General features: G+C 46.3%; 1 protein-coding gene across 7 annotated transcripts in view; it reads right to left on the bottom strand.

Moving 5' to 3' along the window:
* The window catches only part of CREBRF (CREB3 regulatory factor), a 65,706-nt gene extending 63,624 nt beyond the window's left edge, over window positions 1–2,082 (bottom strand). For 5 of the 7 annotated variants that reach the window (XM_019946046.3, XM_019946050.3, XM_073802804.1 and 2 more), the window contains exon 1: window positions 1,956–2,082. The gene's annotated coding sequence lies outside the window, so the exon portion shown is untranslated. Of the gene's footprint in view, window positions 1–432; window positions 738–762; window positions 1,061–1,955 lie in introns of those variants that run through there. The other 2 variants (XM_073802803.1, XM_019946039.3) reach the window with 2 other exon arrangements.
* Window positions 2,083–12,482: the final 10,400 nt, after the last annotated feature.

The raw sequence follows: 12,482 nt of genomic DNA, 5'->3' as shown, positions 1-12,482 counted from the left end.
CAAATTCCTAAATAAAAACAGTCAACTCTTGAATAGCCCCTGCACGATATACCTAAGGCACGTTCCTAACCATAAGTGTTTAACCAAAGATGCAACAACAGCCTGGTACCCTTGACAATACCATTGCAGTCACAGATTGTAAGGTTATGTTAACATGAAACTAAATTAAGCATCTAATACGGCGGACAAGATGCCAAAATAATCGTGAACCAAATAAAGTAAAATAAGTTACTTTCTAATTACTCATACCATTTCCTCTTTCATCTTTGGTGTTTCTCCTAGCTATTGTGGATTACAAGAAAATGGGGAAAAAAATATTTAGAAGTACAACCAAGTGACAAACAGTTTACCACAAATCACAAGATTTACAAAGAAATCTTATTTTCTGCTTTTTTAAAAAGAAATAAGTCAGCTCTTGATCCTATTTCTCACCTGCAGGGTATTCGCAAGACAGAGTCTTAAAGAACCTTCAAACCTAAATAATTTTCTCATGGCTCAGTTTTCTCACGAAGCTAATTTAAGTTAGCTACTAATTTATGTAAGCAGGAGGGGCAAATTACTACTAAGCTAGGGCAAACACGAGGGGCCTGATCTTTAGAAGGTATCCTGATGAAAAAACGGAGACCCCGCCCAGCCCTTAACTTTTCTCGGCTTTTCTAGTCCTGGCTTCCTCTGTGCAAAATCCAGAAAAACATAACTTCCTCCTCACTGCTTCTATCTGAGGCCTGGTGCAGAAATTTAGACCGCTAGTTATCCAAGTACCTTCTTAAGGCTCAAGCTCGCTCAGAAACAGCAAAAAGGTTTGCCTTCTTGGGTTAAAGGAGGGCAATTACAGGGTTTGGCGGCCGGGTTTGTCAGGAAGCGTAAGGCCGAGAAAGAGGGCGAATCCAGAGACTGAGCTCCATCTAGTCCCAGGAACCACCCCCAAGGGGCGGCTAGACTGCCCTCGGTACTTCCCTGCCTCCTCTGCTCGGGTGGGGAGAGCGGTGGGTCGGGGTCAAGCTCCCCTGAGCTACTTCATCGTCCGATATGACTCGCCTTCGGACACCCGAAACGCCCCCGGCCCGGCTCCCTTGCCCTTTGCCCTGTCTCCTCCCCTCTCAGTGACCCACCACCACCGGTCCCCTCCCATCTAACATGGCCGCCCCACCCGGCCCACCCCGGCACAGCCTAACATTTGGGGGGTCCGAGGCACCGCCTCCCCTACTCTCATTGGCTTGGCAGCCTTCATCCGCCTGCTCCATTGGACAGCAGACCTGCCACTCTGCGCAGAAAGCTCCGCCTCCAAGCCGCTTCAAGCTGCTTTGAGAAGACATATAAACAAATCCCGGGAGGGAGGCCCCCGCTCGCCAGTCGCCGGGGCGGGGACGGGAAGGGGAGCGGCCACCCCCGAGACACCCCTGCCTGGAGCCCCCCAACCCCCAGCCCGCGCCTCCTCGTCTCCTGTCAGCCTGGTTCCAACCTTCGTGGCCCCGGCCCTTCCTCACACGCCCCTCTCTCTCGTCCTCCCCCGCCAGCCTCGCCTCCCCTCCCTTCCCCGGCCCCTCCCACCCGCTCGCTTCTCTGACAGGCCGGTTGCCGGCAGCCACGGCCCCGGGCTCCGAGGCAGCGGTGAAGGGCCGGGCGGCCTGGCAGGGCGGACGCCCGGCACTGCCCACCCCTGGCCTAGCCTGCCTCCCGCCCGTAGCTCCCTCTACCGCCGCCCCGCGCTTTTATATAACCATCCCGGGCCGGGGGTGGGGGAGGGGAGCCAGAACCCCCGTGACCGGCAGGCGGCAGCCTGCGGCCCGCGCGCCCCCAGACTCTGCCCTGGTCCTGGCCCCCGCCCCGCGCCGGCCCAGCGCAAAGCCCCGGCGCTGCCACCTCCTAGGCCAGCGGCCCTCCTCCGCCCCCCGCCCGGCTCGTCCCCTAGTCCTGGCCCCTGCGGGCTCCGGGTGGCGGGCAGCGGAGCTCACCTGTGGGAGTGGGGGCGGCTCAGGGGCTGGGTCCGGTTCCGCTGCAGGGGCCGCGGCCCCTCTCCATGCTTCCTCGGGTTTGTTTTGTTTATGTCCTTCCTGACGGGTTCCCGGAAATCGCGTGACTCGCCCCCCTCACGTGGGCCGCGGCGAGGAGGAGGAGGGAGGCGGGGGCCCGCCGGCCTCGGGCCAATCGCGAGGCGTCCTGCAGCCCGGCCAATCAGGAGATCGGCCCGGTGAAGCACCCCTATCACATGACGCGGGAGGGGCGGGTGGCCGGGAAAAACCAGAAAGAGGGGGCGGAGCGGGGGCTCGGCGCCTGCAGCTGCATTGTGGGCGTGGGCCGTCTGATAGCCAGCTACCCTCACGTTTCTCGGCGCTGTTCGTTTACAAATGCTTTCACGTCCTGCATTCTATCTAACCTTAGAACTACGCTGTGAGGCCGGAAGTGCTCGTATGCCCATTTTACAGTTTAAGTTCACTGAAACTTGAAGGAATCTACGAAAACAGAGGGCATTAACTTAGGAGGGGGATTGCATCCACTTTCTGTTTTATGAATGTTCTTCGCATCTGAACCTCTCAATTCACTGAGAAACTGACCTTGCCTTCAGTCGTTCGATCATTCGTCCAACTAATATTTATTGCACACGTTTGCTCCAGACGCTGGAATAAACCAGATTTCGTGCACCTTTGAGACAGCGATCTGTACACAACGGTACAAACAGAATGCTACCAGAGCGCCTAGACAAACAAGCCTTCGTAACACATGTACCTGAGTGTGTGTGTTTCCTAATTCTATTAATAATAACACGCAGTGCTAATGCACCAATTTTTCAGACGGGGAAATTAAGGCTCAGAGAGGTTAAGTTACTTGCTCAAGGTCAGGCAGTTTGTAAATGACCCAACTGGGACTAGAACCCAGTTCTGTCATCACAGCCTGCGCTTGCAGACTGCTCTTTATTCTCCTTAAGGGCACAGAATTCATCTTCTGAGCACAGAAATCTGATTTTAGTAAGCATTGGGAAAGGACGATTGGGGAACAGAAATGCTTGACTAGATTCCTTTAGGATGCCAGTTTCCTCTTAGGAGTAATTGCCTTTGAAAAGGTGGCTCCTCTTTGCACACATATAGAGAAGTAGTAACGTCAATGTCAAAACCATGGACTTTTGAATCAGAGAGTTTTATAGGTCATAAGCTTCAAGAGGACAAGGACCAGCCTGTATTGTTTATCCTCTACCTTTCATGCCTGCCACATAGTCATTAAATACTCGTTGAATAGCAACCTGGATTTGAAACCTTGCTCTACCGTGTGTGAATCAGCACAAATTATTTAACCTCGTGAGGCTCCACTGTAAGTAGCTCATGGGGTTGATGTGAGAACTGAGCGAAAATAATTCGTATAAAGCACTTACCATAGTGCTTCAAATATAGTGAGCACTTAATGAATGACAGTATGATTAGATTGTTTCAAGGACATTATTTAGAAGATCCACAGCAGACTAAATACAAGCAAGGATAACTTTAGACGTCAGCAGTTAAACAGCTACTGAAATAATACTTTTGTACACCATATTAATAGATAAGTATATGTAGATACCAAAGAGGACAGTAAAAGTAAATCTCACCTCTGTATCCTTCAAAATGCCTTAGGGTCTCAATACCCAATGAAGGAATGAGTATTTTCCCGATTGCACAGAAGTAGCAGGACTATAATTATTTTCCTAAGTCTAACATACCACCTTCTAATTTTCCACACGAACTGGAGTTTAAAAATGAAACCCCAATAGAAAAACTAGCTTGGGAAGTTTGAGCCATGTTCCTCTCACTCATTCATGAGATTCATGCATTAAATCTCTGTAGGTCACAGATAATCCTCTCTCGTAATACTATATTTGGAAAAACTCCAGCAGATGGTTAGCTTTTCCACTGTTACTGCCCTTTGAACATAAGTATTTTCACCTCCTCTACTGGGCAACAGTTTCTTGGGCTCAAGGACCACCCAGATTCTTCTCCCAGCACGAGACTCTGCCCATTGAAAGCACTTACTAATGAATTACGTTGTATTCCCGCCTTTGCATGTTCTGTTGTCTTGGAAAGGACAGACTTTTGGCTAACAGAGACCTTTCCATCAAGCTTTATTAATGACTACTTCCTGCTCTGAAGTGAATGAAATCACTGACTCCTAATTGATTTCTGTTTCTCTGGGCTTTATCCTGCCAGTCAAAGTTGGCAGGGAGTTAGGACTCTGGAATAGCACTGCTTTGAGTTTCAGAAGGCTCCTCTTGTTCTAGCCACAAAGCAGTAACCAACTGCCATGACCACTTCCAAAATGCTTAACCTTGATATTGCAGAACCATTTACATACTGGGATAGCCTGAGTCAGAAAACTATGTTTTACCCAAATATGAGTCAATGGGGTAAAAAAGTAATACTTAGGACTCCACTGAATTCTTGAAAATAATTTTTATTGTTTGATTAGGTAACATGTTTACACTGTACAAAATTCAAAAGGTACAAAAAGTATTCAGTGAAAATTAAACCTCTCTCCCACCCCTGTTCCCGGGCCACTCATTTCTCCTTCTCAGAACCAACCACGGTTACCCACACTCTCTGTATCCTTACAGAGACATTGGAAATGCAGACATTTCACCCACTTTAAGCCTTGATGTATTTGAAACACTGTTCTTGGCGCCAAGACCCCAGTTGGAGCTCTACCACCAACTATGAGACCCAGGGTGAGGGGCTCGACCTCTCTGGGTTCCAATTTCTTCACCAGGAGGAACTGGGCTAGAACTGGATGTTCCCTATGGTCCTTCTAACTTTGAGTTCTCCTGAAAGCATTAAAATAATTGCCACAGGTCCTAACTTTCCTTTTGACCTAAAGTTTGCACTGTGTGTAATTTTTCATTGGAGCACAGACTGAGCCCTGCCTGCTGGTCATGCACATATCTTCTAAATGAGTGTTTTCCTTTTGAATCTGTGTTTTCTTTCCAGACCCATCTGGATCTGTGTAATATGTTAAGATTTCACAGCTTTAGAAGTGAGATTAATTAACTCAAGATTAATCAAGATCTCCAGGAAAAGCGGTGTCCTTCTGACACTTTTGAAAACCAATTTTCTTCCTGAGAAAACTGGAGTGTTGCTGAGGGTGAATCTAAAAGGGATACTAATTGATGTTTGGCAATTGGCACCCATCCCTCATTCATCCCTCCTAAAAAATATTCTTTGGGGGAAGAGAAAAGATCAGTTCTTCCCATAGCCTCAACCTCTCAATAGGATGCAGTGTTCTTTATGTGACAGCTCTGAGCTTCGGTTTCTTACTCCTCCTGGGAGGCACCAAAGTTCAGCCCCAAATGCACTTTCCTAGTCGATCATTTACTTATTTCCCCTGAATCCTCGTTCTCCAAACCCAGACCATGTCTGCCACAGGATAGGAGCTTGTTAACTGCTTGTGGTCGGAAGGCACAGATTAACCTCTAAATCCTATTCATCCTCCATGGCTAAAGACCCCGTATCTTTTTTTTTTTTTTTTTTTTTTTTGCGGTACGCGGGCCTCTCTCTCATGTGGCCTCTCCCGTTGCGGAGCACAGGCTCCGGACGCGCAGGCTCAGTGGCCATGGCTCACGGGCCCAGCCGCTCTGCGGCATGTGGGATCCTCCCAGACCGGAGCACGAACCCGCGTCCCCTGCATCGGCAGGTGGACTCTTAAGCACTGCGCCACCAGGGAAGCCCCCCATATCTTTTATGAAGTTTATTTCTATCATATCTATTTCTGCCCTCATTAATCTCCTTCCTTCTTCCACCCAACTGAGCATTTAATGTACTTACTGCTTTGTATTATTCGTAACATGTGTTGATATTATTTCCTCGAGTAAATCAAGGGGCATAAACACTAATACATCCTTGAATTACAGAGAATGCCAGGCACATCAGTAGACAGCAGATTCAAGCCTGCTTAGTGACAGATAAGGGAAGAGAAAGCAATAAAGAAACTGACATTTGTTGAGTGCCTAATGTGTACAGGAAGACACAGTCTCTGCCCTGGAAGAACTCAGAACCTGGTGAAGGAGACTGACTTGGGAAGGTGACAATACAAGAGTTTATAAGAGGGGAAGCCCTGACCTGGTTGTTAAGAATACGACACGTGTTTCAGGGCCACTTTCTTGCTAACTGATTTGGGCAAGTTCCTAATCCATCTATCCCTTGATTTCTGTCATCACCTGCCTCACAAGTTGATTTTGAGGATGAAATGCACGGCCTGATGCCTAATAGGTTCTCAACAGTGTTGGTCTTCCCCTCCTCTACCTTCCAGGGAGGAATGTGACCGGAAGTTTCTTGCAAGAGAAGCAGCAGCAGAGAAGGGAAAGTGGCATGGCAAGAGAGGGCAGCAAGCAACTCAAGACTGTTTTGGGATGCCATTATCTTCCAAGGCAGCATTCCTGTCAAAATTGTTTTGTCTGTTTCACTAGACTGAAAATTTCCAGGACATCTAGTAGTTCCTGTGGGGTTTTCGTTTTTTGGTTTGGTTTTGGTTTTTTGTCAGTGCTGAGCTGAAGATACACTGTTACTATCAGCCACTCTAACTGAGAGCTAACCAGGAAGCCAGGGAGTGAGAACAATCTAGTGTTTGTTGTAGGAAAGACTCCCAACGGACAGGTACAATAAGACCTTCTTGTTGGGGAGGCCAGAAATAGGACAATAAAAACAGAAAGCGGAGGAACAGACTGATAAGGAGTAGGAACCAAGACCTGTAGCCAGATAACAGTTTGTTGAACTACAAATAGAGGCACATTCCAAAAGGCCCAACCTGGTGTAAAACTGTGAAGCTGGATTTCTAAACACAGGAAGTAAAGAGTCCAGAAAAGGTCACTAAAGGAAACAAACAATAATAAAAAGTTCAGAGAACTGAGGGTGAAGTGAGGGGGTCCTGTGTATCCAAGGTCCCCCCCACCCCATAAACTCACAAGGTCATAAATTTCCCTCATGCTACAGCAAAACCAGGATGGTGCTCACCAGTTTTGAGTTTCCAGCTTGTTTTCACAAGGTCCAGCCCAAGAGTGAGATGCATAAAATAAATGGGTGCAATGTACCTGAATTCACACTCCAGTCACAGTGAGACATAGAGCACATTAACAAACCTGAATGCCAGCTGTGGACTCTATCCTGTGTTAAGAGGGCAGTACTAGGAGGAAGTCTCATTAATCTACCCCCATAACTCAGTGCCCATCTAGGCTCCTGCAGGGCTGCTGGCCTTTCCATACATATCCTAAGGGCATCAGCTCCCTGCAACCTGGGCGGTGCACCCACCGCTCAGGCTTACGTCAGGATTCTGGTGGCAGAAGTCCTGGTGAGCTGGCTACAGCTCCTTCTTGGTGCCCTGATAACCAGTCAGCTTGACATGAAGAGGCTTCTTGCCCACGTACCCAATCACCTCTTCCCAGTCTGGCAAAAGAGAAGTCGCCTTTGGGGAACTTGGGAGTAGGGTGGTTCAGGACAAAGTAAGGGGTGGTTCTCCTTTCCTCCAAACAAAGGTTCAGGCTCCTGCCAAGTCCATAAAAGAAGGGAGGACCAGGTCGGTGGTTTTCTTCTCTCCTCTGGTTGGGGAACAGAGGAGTAGGGAGTATTAGAAAGGAGGAAAATGTACAATACTGCTCTTGCCCTGCCCCAACTCAATTACACTCTGGTGAGGCGTAAGGCAACACAGGTAAAGTCCTTAGAGTCTGGCACACAACAAGCCTAAGTGAAGGTTAGCTATTGTTGTCATTATTAATAACAATGGCTCTGAACTTCCCTAGGGGTCTGATAAAAGCCATAGACTTGCTCCCCAGAAAAAAGCGCACAAGTATACACACACCTAATTTTGCAGGTGATTTCAGGGGGTGTGCAGATATTTGTGTAATACTCTGATTAGGACCCACTGCGGTCAGAAGGACACACTCCAGCCTACAGAACAGTTACATAATTTGCAGGTCCGAGTACAAAATGAAAATGCAGGGAGCCCTTGTTCAAAAATTAGTAAGAATTTCATGACAACAAAAGCAGAACATTAAACCAGGTGTGGGACCCTTCTCTGCATGGGGTCCTGCTTGACTGCACATGTCCCACACCCAAGCAGCTGGCTCACCAAGACCTTAGAGCTCTAGGTCAGACCACTGTACCTTTGCTTTAAGCAAACTCAGTACCCCAAGAATGGAATTTACAAAATGTGCATTTGAAAGCTGGCCACCCATAGGACTCTTATCCAGTAACTACTTAGTGCAAGGTTGTAGAGATCAAACACTTGAAACAAACAAGCCAGAGATGCTGCACAGCAAAGCTTTTTTGCTGTGCAGGGGGGAAAGACCTGTAAATTACACAGCTGTGATGACAGGAATCAGCCACAGTTGCTGTGGGAACCCAGAGGGGGCACAATTTAGGAAGGGAGGAGGTAGGAAAGCGCCCCCAGGGCCTGTCTCCGGTCAACACAGCAAGATGAGAAGGCTGCGAGGTGTTCTAGGCAAAGGGAGGTGAGAGAGGAGACGATGCTTTGCCCAGACCCGCACTTGCTGTGCATGTGCTACATTATGCCTGAAAATTCCACTGGTGACCCTGCTTTTCAGAAATGCCAGCGGAGAGCAGGAAGCGCACCCCCTCCCTCAGACATGCAGGTGTAGGTGTGGGCTACTCCTTTACCGCAGGTACCATAGAAACAAACCACGGGGAAGCAGCTAAGACTGCAAGACCCCAAAAGGGTCACGTGAGGAAATTTACCCTGGGACAAAATGCCATGGAGGCTCAGCAGCAGCCCGGGACCTTGCGATCAGACTCCTCTGGGTTTAAATCCCCTTACCTCTATGTAGCAGCTTGTGGCCTTGGGCCTCAATTTTTTCATCTGTAAAATAGGGATAATCGTAGTATTTACCTAACAGGGTTATTGTGGGGATTAAACACGTTAACATATGTGAAACATTTAGAACAACGTCTTGCTTACCCAACTGCTACATAAGTGCTAGCTATTATCATTAGCAATAGGACTGATAACAATGAAGGAAAAAACACAAACTAAAAAAAAAAGAAGTTGCAAAAGAGCTCTCGGATCTCAGAGATGGGAAGAGGCTTGGGTGTGGATGAGTAGGAAGGTTGGAGGCCCTGTAACCATACCCGCTGAAGGGGCAAAAAAAACCTTTGGAATGTGATGACCTTTGACGTATTATAGACCTCTGGGTGGCATTGGCTAAGTCATGTAACCTTTGTTGACCTCAATTTCTCCAACTGTGGAATAGGAATAATGTGTTCCACTTACTTCATTGGATAACATATGTGAAAATATTTGGTAAGCTGGAGGTGAAGGTGGTGCTATTGTCTAAGCCACAGGGTTTACTAATGATGTCATTTATAGACAGACCCCTCGTCCTCTGCCTACCCCTTAAGAGTGGGTGCTTCTCAGGTCTCCAGCCTAGACTGCTTCTCAGCCCCCATAACCACACCCATAGCTTCAGTAATATCCATGCTGGTGCCTAGCATCCCTACCTCCAGCCTGGTCCTCCTTCCCAACCTCCAGGCCCATGTAAAAAGTGCCCACTAGGTACGTCCATGTGGATATCTCAGGCACCTGCAAACTCTCATTGTCCATGACTGAACTCATCATGGCTCCGTATCTCAGTGAAAGGTTCCACGGTCCAGCCAGCAGGAAACCTGGGTGTAATCCTTGACCTCTCCCCCCCACCTCTGACAACCATCAGTCATCTGTATCTGCTAATAAATATGGCCCCAGTGCAGCTACTTCTCTGACTTCATTTCACTCCTATTCCCATAATCCAGGACACCTCTCCCTTTCCTAGATTCCCACAACTTCATCACTCATCGGCCTAGAACACCTCACTCACTCCTGTTTGCCTAGCTCTTACTCATCCTTTGGGTTTCCCCTTAAAGGTCATTTCCTTTAAAAAGCCTTCCTCCACCACTCATTAAGGGTTCCTAGTGCTCTTACCCAGCAACCTGTACTTGCTAAGATACTGCACCTACACTGAGGTCCATTGCTAAACTCTCAGCTCGAGGTCACAGGCTGAGTTTCTTCCGCTTACCAGTGTCTCAAGCAGGTAACCTCAGGACAAAGAACAGGAGCTGAAAATACTTGTTGAATGTTGCTGAAAACCTTACACGGCTTGCAAAGTCACACTTAGCTTCTTAACTCACACTTCCCCAGACACAGCGCTTACTTTTACAAAACATCTGCTCCTCGCGTTCCATTTTGGGGTGGCGCCCACAGCAGTACCACACTTTGGACAGTAGAAAGAAACTATGGAAACCATGTCAAAATCCTGATGGCAACTTAAATAGAAGCTTGGCTGGATTCACGTGGGTAGCCGTCCTCATCGTTGAGCATCCTCAGCTAGAATACTCCTGTTTTGGAGTTGGCCTGGGAAGGGGGGCTGGGGAGAAGTAGTGGGAGGTGGGGAAAAAAGGGCCAATACATTTCACAAGGAGGGGGTTTGAACTGAAACAGAAACATAGCCTGAATGAAAGACTTGCTTGGAGCAGTTGGGAGTGGAAGAACAGTAGGGCTTTTTCTACCCGTGTGGGACCCCAGAACATTCATACCCCAGGCTTCCACTTTTCTATGTGGGCAGAATCAAAATCAATGCTCCCTTTTCATTTCACCGCGCGGTCACTGTGAGCACCTATACAGAGGGAGGCTGGCGTTTTATAAGCTGAATGCTCTGCACTCCATCCTGCACAGTGCAAACAGTTAATCAGATCTGCTGTGTGAACTCGTGGATTTTCATTGATTCAGAATAGCTTCAGTGTTTTAATAAATCTAGCTGACTTCATTTCCCTGGGCCCTGAATTACTCTTAAAATAAAAGTGTGTGTGTGTGTATTTGTGTGTGTGTTATATAATCTTTGAAGGAAGCACTAATACTATTCTGACAATGTTCCCCTGCAAAACACCATTTTTCCCCTGATTATAAAATAACATGCTCTTTGTAGAAAATTTGTAAGTACACAAAGCTGTAAAAGACATAATCACAATCAACATTTTGGTCCATTTCCTATCAGGTTTTTTTCTGTGCATGTAAGTTTGAAATCCTGTGGGGTTTTTTTCCTTCTTAACATAATATCCTATTATCTTTTGTTATTAGAGAAACTTATTGTTTCTTCTTTTTGCTAAAGTATCACAGCTTCATTGGAGAAAATGCTGAAAAGGAAAAAGAAAATTAAAATCATTTGCAATTACCATCCAGAGGCCATGTTAATAGTTCTGCTGTTTGTCTTTTCAATCTCGTTTTCCAGGCATATATTTTGGGGAAAAAATTATTAAATGCACCAGGATATTCCTTTATTTGTATGCAGTATGGCTTATGTAAGAATCTCCTTTTGTTGAACATTAAGGTTGCTTTCCATCAATTCTGCTACAAAAAATATCCTTCACAACAGCATTTTACATTGTGCTTTTTTCCTTAGAAAATTATGGATTTTCTGCAATTAACTTCATACATTCAATTCTTGAGAGAAAACTGAAATAAAGGGACAGGGGAAAAAGTAATACACAATTTTCACTTCAGAGTCCATCTCCATTTTAAATACATTTGTTCTCCAAACAGAAGAGAGCTCTTGCATAGAGAGGTGGGGTGACGAAACCATTCTAAACTGCCAGATAGATATTTTTAAATGTAATTTAAATATAGTTGATAAAGGAGCAACTGACTTCAAATTTTTGGAAGATGAAATCCAGGGCCAAATCTTCCATGAGTCCGAGCAACAGTTTAAAATAATTTCTCAATTCTATATTTCCCTCCACATGGCAGAACACCTACCAGTGCTTAAAAAAAAATAAAAAACTGGCCAGAAGAAATAAACAAAAAGGTGCCACTTCTCAAGCAACACCAAAGGAAGATATAAAAAAAAATTGTTGGGTCAGTGATAAGGGTACAGACATCATATGTTTAAAGAAAACAACAAAAAGAATGTTAAAAGAAACCAATGACCCTTGAACTACATCTTCAAAAGCATGCCAGAAATACTCCCGTTCTGGTATACGAGCTGGTAGAGCCTGGAAGGGCAGGAAGGATGTGGTCTAGACACTTATGCTATGATTGTTTCTAGGAGATCCATCTCCCTGCTCAGAGATCAGGCCTGGATCCTGGTGTGTGCCTTTTATTTTTCTGTAACCCAAGTACAAATGACTAAACAAAAGGGAAACCATATGTTTAAAAAAAAAAAAAAATCAGCTGGCTGCCTCTCTGGGGCCTATCTTCATAGAAAAGTACTGTCAGTGGGTCCTAGGGATTTTACCATTTCTTTGAAAAATACCCTTTGTGTATTATTATAATTTACAAATCACCTTCACCACCACATTTGGTAACAACCTCACATAGCAGAATGGTCAGGTATTATCCCCATTTTATAGATGAAAAAACCGAGGCTCAGATATTAAATGATTTTACCCAAGTCACATAACTAGCAAGTGATGGAATAACTGCAAAGCTAGGGCTTCTCCTAGTCTGATGATCATCTCCAGGCCACACCATGTTCACCGGGACTTTGG

This window comes from Tursiops truncatus, chromosome 3 (genome assembly GCF_011762595.2).
Source record: "Tursiops truncatus isolate mTurTru1 chromosome 3, mTurTru1.mat.Y, whole genome shotgun sequence".
NCBI lineage: Eukaryota > Metazoa > Chordata > Mammalia > Artiodactyla > Delphinidae > Tursiops > Tursiops truncatus.
The sequence above is the reverse complement of the archived record's forward strand: the minus strand, read 5'-3'. Positions and strand labels throughout refer to the sequence as shown.